The sequence below is a fragment of the Myotis davidii genome, unplaced genomic scaffold (assembly GCF_000327345.1).
Source record: "Myotis davidii unplaced genomic scaffold, ASM32734v1 scaffold812, whole genome shotgun sequence".
NCBI lineage: Eukaryota > Metazoa > Chordata > Mammalia > Chiroptera > Vespertilionidae > Myotis > Myotis davidii.
This window is the reverse complement of record NW_006284238.1, coordinates 3586440-3593200: the sequence shown is the minus strand read 5'-3', so window position 1 is coordinate 3593200 and position 6761 is coordinate 3586440. Positions and strand designations below refer to the sequence as shown.

Sequence of the window (6761 nt, the reverse complement as noted above, 5' to 3'; positions counted from 1 at the left end):
TCTCCCTCCAGCCCCCACCACCAACCCCTCTTCTCTCCTCTCCTCTGAGGGCCACTATTCCTTCCAGAAAGACTGGCTCGGGTAATGTAGCAAAACAGATGAAAGTCTTGAGAAAGATGCTGGGAACCCTGGGAAGAAAGATTGAATGGAAAAGGAGAGAAAGAGAAACAAGCAGCTAATTGAAGGCCTGCAAAGCTACTTTGACAATCTCATCCTGCATTATCTTTCGCCTGGCAGCTGCAGCTGTTCTCCCACTTTCATCCCTGACACACACAGGCCATATCTGCAATTGCAAGAGCCTGGGGAGCATGCATTAGTATGCTGCATACAGCCTGGGAAAAGTGTACTGCTGGGCTTCTTTCTGCCTTAGAAGTCCCTCGCAGACATGCCCAACAACAAAGGGAAAGCAGATACAGAAAAGCTGAGTGTGTGTTGGATGCCAGAACGCATTGTCTGCAACACCAGGTCAGTTGGTTGTGTCAGAATCAGCGGAGAGGTGGGGCGCAGAGGAGACAAAATGCAGTGAGCGGCTGAGGCTGGTTTTTCAAAATCCTTCTTAGAGAATTAACCACCTACTAAGACCTCTGTACTGATTTTAGGGGTAAGGAAAATGATAATAGTGGGAAAGGGCAACTCAGTCCAAAGCTGAGCATATAAAGACAGAAAAAGGAAAAGTATTGCATGCACTGTTCCACTTTACTTTCATATTATCCATCAGTTGGTATTTTGTCATCTCGTCCTTGCAAACTACCCGAGGCTGCGTAGTTTAAATATGTGGGAAGAGAGATGTCTAAGTTATAGCTGGAAAGCCAAGGAGCAGAAAATGTCCTATTGAAGGGATGCCAAAGAGGGAAAGCAGGTCAGTGAGGGAGAGAGCGACCAGGTATGAAGAATGAGGCTGAATGAGATTTTTCTGCAGGTGGACGATGGAGAAGACATCAGGATCCTACTCAGCCCTGCAGAAATTCTGGGTCACAGCCTCCTGAGACACATTAGGCCTTACCTAGCCTTTCTGTGTGTGTGTTTGGGGTGGGAGGACTTCTGTTCTCTTTGCCAGATTACGTTATGTTCATCACCTTCATTTGCATGGAGGAATAAACTGAGGCCTGAGGAGTCAGTGGAAGAGCCACCACCAAACCCAAGCTCCCCTGATGTGCAGTGTGGTGACCTCCCACCTTTTCAGTTCACCTCTTCCTGGTGTCTAATGAAGTGCCTTTGTTTGAAGAATGGAGGTATGATCACTGGCAGCTGAAGTGGAGTTCTCATGCGGAGGAAAGTCTGGAGATGTCAGGTCTCTTACAGATAATAAAGATTGCTCCCAGAGTAATTAAAGGCTTAAGAATAAAAGTTGGTTCAATGTGAAGAAAATACAGAAAATATAACTCAGTTTAGGCAAAAAGGTTGAGGTAATAAATGCCTTTGCTCTCCTACATTTAACATATTCTTTTGGCAATATAAGCTCACTTAACGAAGACCTAGAGGCAATCGCATGTAACCTTAAATATTAATGAAGGTCATATGTAGCACCAAAGGCCAAAAACAAAAACAAAATATGGAAGAGAAGCAATTAACATCAACAATTCCAGATGGTCAAACTAAAGGGCTCTTTTTTACAAGTCAAACATAGACTATGTAAATTGATCAGTAAAACACATCACTAAAGATTGAGACTAGAGACTATATCCAGTGTAAAACTTCAAATAATTCAGAAGCAAGTTTTTACCTGGAACCACAGAGAACTATAATGACATACCCTGGCTTTCTCAGGCCTTAGCAACCTATGAATATAAAGGTGTAAAATTTCTTTAATTTTTAAACCCTCTAATCCCACTGTTCTATACTATACGTGCACAAAACAGTGTTCACAGGGCTCTGGATCTTAGTTATTTCCGCCTTGGGCTATATCATAAGAGGACATATGGTTTTTCCTCCATCTAGCTCCTCTATTGTGAATGGCTCCCCCTCAAAAAGCCACTTGAGAGTGTGCTTGGCTGTTGACACGGTACCTGATGTCAAAGAGAAAATATTCAAGTCCACGCTAAGGGTTCCCTGGGTTCTACCCTGTCCCATTGAGTCACTCTGCACTCAAAGCGCCACACTGGATTGTGCAGGGGCAGGGAGATTTCCTCCCCAACCTCAACTGGAGTGGCTTTGTCAACTGGGCCACAAAGTACAGTACATCTCATACATCTGAGTTTCTTTCCCTTGTGGGAAGGACTTCTTTATCCTCTGCCTGTAAACCTTCTCTCTTTTAGTCTCAGAGGTCAGTCATAGGCCAAGAAAGGAGTACCTGAAACAGCATGATGCTGTAGTCCCCATCCTCATCTATCCTGCAGGTGCCCACAGCAACCTTCCTTGAATAAGCCATGTCCTCCTGGCACATGCTCTCAGGTAACAGAGTGGGCTGTGCATCTCCAACCTGTCCATCAGACATGCTCCTTATGTCCTGAATACCAGCAATGCTCACAGTTCATTCATTCAGTCAGTCAGTCCATCAGCCAGCAAATACTTACTGGAAGTCTACTCTATACCCATGATCGGCAAACCACGGCTCGCGAGCCACATGTGGCTCTTTGGACCCTTGAGTGTGGCTCTTCCACAAAATACCACGTGCACGCATGGACGTACTATTGAAACTTCGTGGCCCATGTGCAGAAGTCTGTATTTTGTGGAAGAGCCGGTATTTTGTGAACAATAGTGAACAAAAGCAGACCTGGTCTCTACACCCATGAGCAAATTATGCATAAGGGATTAAGGGAGCCCCAGACGAAAGGGTCAGGCAAGACTTCCTAGTGGGAGGTCAGTGAAGGAAAGGAGAAAAGGATGGGATTTCCAGGAACAGCAAATAGCCTGGGAAAAGGCACAAAGGCAGAAACAGCAGGACCTGCTTAGAGATCCACGGGAAGTTGAGTTTGGCTTATGAGAAGGGTTTGAGCAGATAGAGGACAGGAATATGACAGGAGATGAAGTGGGACAGGCAGAAACTCTGAAGACTTTAAGAGGAGCCTTGTGGGCAAAGCTAAGGCATTGGAACCTGGTCCAAAAAGGAGAGGGGGATAATGGAGCATTAAAAAGAGAGAGAGTGAATGATTTGCAATTTTATTTTATTTTACTTTCACCCTCCCACTATCTCCAAGAGTGAAATGTACTGAGATTTCAAAAGAAAACAACAAAAAAACCTATAGTGATGCCTCTACTTTGTCATTTTCACAGGTTTATTTCCTCAAAAAGTTTATTCTCTGTCATTACACTGCTTTGTGTTTTGGTGGGCAATAAGCCATTCCAGAACTAAGCTAAAATTAATATTTTTAGAGATTTTGTGGCAATACATGTGATACAGATAGAAGGCTGATAGAGAGCAGGTTTTTTTGAAATACCATTATTATTTATTGAACAACAAAAATAAAATAGATAATATAAAAAGATAGCTTTACTCTTAAAACAAACTGATCATCTTAGAATATAGATCATTTTTATTAATATTTTAATGTGTCTGATACATGCAAAAGATTTTATTATCATATATTCATGTTATAAAGCATATGTTCAACTCTCATGAACATATTATCCAATGAATACATTATGAATAAGTTTCATCTACCTATGTATTTCAGCTCTATCCCATCTCATCCCCTCCCCACGAAACCAGAGTAAAGCACTATACAGAATTTTATCTTTACTGCGCTTTTTAAAAATACCCATAATAACTGTATATGTACATCTACACATATTAATTTTTGTGTTTGAACATTATTTTAATTGTGTCATACTATTTATGGTGTTTTAAATATATTTTTATTGATTTTAGAGAGGAAGGGAGAAGGATAGAGAAATAGAGACATCAATGATGAGAATCATTAATCAGCTGCCTCCTGCACGCCTCCTACTTGGGGTCAAGCCCACAACCCAGGCATGTGCCCTTGGCCGGAATCGAACCTGGGACCCTTCAGTCTGCAGGCTGATGCTCTATCCACTGAGTCAAACCAGTTAGGGCTGTTTACGGTCTTTTAGGACATTTTTTTACTCCACATTAGATTCCTAAGATTCATTTGTTACTGAGTAGAGCTATGGATCATTCATATTCAGAGCTATATAATATTCTGTTCTAGAAATGTAAATCAACTTATACATCCATTTTCTTGATAATGGATTATAAAGAATTCTAATTGTTGGCTCTTTTCTATGAGCCTACTGCCTGGGTATATATACCAGAATTTCTCTGGGGTAGATATTAGGTATGAATTACTTACTTATACAGCATTTCCATGTTCATCTTTCCAAGATAATCCCAATTATTTCCCAAAGTGATTTTCTAATTTACCTTTCCAAGACCATTGTATAAGAATTCCTATTGATCCTTAATTTCTTTAATATTTTGTGATCTAAAGCAATGACAATGGAAATGAAAAGGAAGATAAACAAGATTTAGGCTGTATTTAGGAGAGAAGTATACAAAGCTGTGCTGGGTAAGGAGACATCAGTATGACTCTTAATATTAACTTATTAATATTTACCAATATGACAAGTATATTTCAATTTGATCATGATTTTTATTTCTATAACTACTGAAACATTTAAATACTTTTTTATGTTTATTGGCAATACACTTACATATCTTTGTCCATTTTTCTATTTTCTTTGTATGTGTGCTTCCTATTGAATGGTAGTTTTGTTACATACATATATATATATTCTGAGTATTAAACTTTTGTTGGTTATATGTATAACAAATATATTCTAGTGTTTTATTGTCTTTTCACTTTATGATGTTTTTTGGTAAACAGTAGTTATTAATTTTAACATAGTTGAATTAATATTTCTTTTATGGTTAGAATCTTTTATATTTTAACAAAACCTTCCCTACCCCCCAAAATAAAAAGTTCTGTATTTTCTTCCTAAACTTTCTCTTTTCTCAGAAGTCTGGCCCTAGCTGGTTTGGCTCAGTGAATAGAGTGTCAGCCTGCAGACTGAAGGGTCCCAGGTTTGATTCCGGCCAAGGGCACATGCCTGGGTTGCGGGTTTGATCCCTAGTAGGGGGAGTGCAGGAGGCAGCCAATTAATGATTCTCTCTCATCATTGATGTTTCTCTCTCTCTCTCCTTTCCTCTCTAAAATCAATGAAAATATTTTTAAGAAGTCCTTATCTGTGTAAGTTGACTCTTGAGTACAGCCTGAGGCAGAAATCCAATTTCTGTTTTCAATTGATATCCAGTTATCCCATCACTTTTTATTGAATAGTTCTTCTTTTCTCTACTGATCTTCCATGTTCCCTGTGCTAGATGCTTTCTGTGGCCCTTGGCACCCACTAATTTCCCTTCTTGCTTTTCCCCTGTATTACAAGGACTAACAACCTAAAAATTGAATTTTCCAAACTTCTTTGCCAGGAAGGTTAAGGCTTAGATGCTGTTAGAGACATGCACCTACACAAATTAAGGAAAGAAAGGTAGAGACCATTTATTCCCATCAACAATAGCAGGGGAGCTACAGACTTTGGAAGGTAGGTTTTTCAGCAGCCAGATGGACTCAGAATTCCTATGCCACTCACCAGTCTCAGGGCTGTGATTGAAGAAGGCTGTGACCTCAGGAGGAGTGTCCTAAACTTTGCTGACTTCTGGATGGTGCTAGCAGTGCATTCATTATAAAGTCAAAGGCATGCCTGGGTCCCAAACCTATGCCCTTCCAGCCCTTCCGTAGTTTTTATATCTCTCTTTTCCCATTTTAAATCCCTCCTATTTAAATACCGAGTTTTTGTTTTCCCTATTTCAACTGAAGAGACAGACCTCTGTCAAAGGTCACAGTTCCTTTTATGAATGGGTCTATTTCTGGGCTTAGCATTACCTGTCACTGGTTGCTTTGTCTGTCCATAAGGCAATCACATACTGCTTTAATAATAGCATCAGAAAAACCTTGATATCATAAAGCAAGTCTTTTCACCTTAATCTTCTTCACAGATGTCTTGATTGTTCTTGCTTTTTGATATTATAAACAGGGTAGGGCAAAAGTAGATGTACAGTTTTTCATATGGGAAGTAATATAATAATAAATAATACAAGAATAAACTCTGTTTTGCTTCCTCACAACTGTACACCTACTTTTGCCATTCTCTTATATACTCTAGAGAAGGCGTGGGGTATGTCTGGCCCTTTTGGTCCAAGAAATCATTTGGTCTGGCCCTGCGAGGGCATTAGGGGTGAGCTAATTAAATGTTTGACCAAATAAAGCAGGCTAATTTTTAAGTTGATAATTTTGTATGGCCCACAAATGATTTGATGAATATCCAAATGGCCCTTGGCAGAAAGGAGGTTCCACACCCCTGCTTTAAAGTCATAATTTTTTTGGACTTGCAACAAATCTATAAAGTTTTGGCAAAATTAATATAGATCCACATTTTAGAAGCATTGTTCTAGTAGTGGTAAGTCCATTATTAAGTTTGTTATTATTATTAGGGATCAGACTGAAGGGGGAAAAAGACCAGTTAGAGAGCTACATAAGCAATTGGGTGAAATAAAGCAATGACAAAATGAAGGGATATGTGCTATGTTTAGGGAATAAAACATAGAAGGATGTACTGATTGAGAAGGGAAATTAATGAATGACTCAGGTTTCCTTCTGGGCCTCTGGGTGCTATTCTTTAAGATAAATATAGAAACAGCCTGCTTAGGAACAAGGACAATGAGTCTAGTTTGGGAGATGTCAGTTCTGGTGACTAAGGAATACTTAAGTGAATGTGAGTGTGAAATCCTGCAGAGAGGAATGAGCTGT

General features: G+C 39.7%; 1 long non-coding RNA gene across 1 annotated transcript in view; it reads left to right on the top strand.

The window, feature by feature from the left end:
- The first annotated feature begins 317 nt into the window (after positions 1-317).
- LOC107184211 overlaps positions 318-6761 on the top strand; it is a 25300-nt gene continuing 18856 nt past the window's right edge. The window contains exon 1 of the long non-coding RNA XR_001515033.1: positions 318-465. This is a non-coding gene — a long non-coding RNA (uncharacterized LOC107184211). The remainder of the gene's footprint in view (positions 466-6761) is intronic.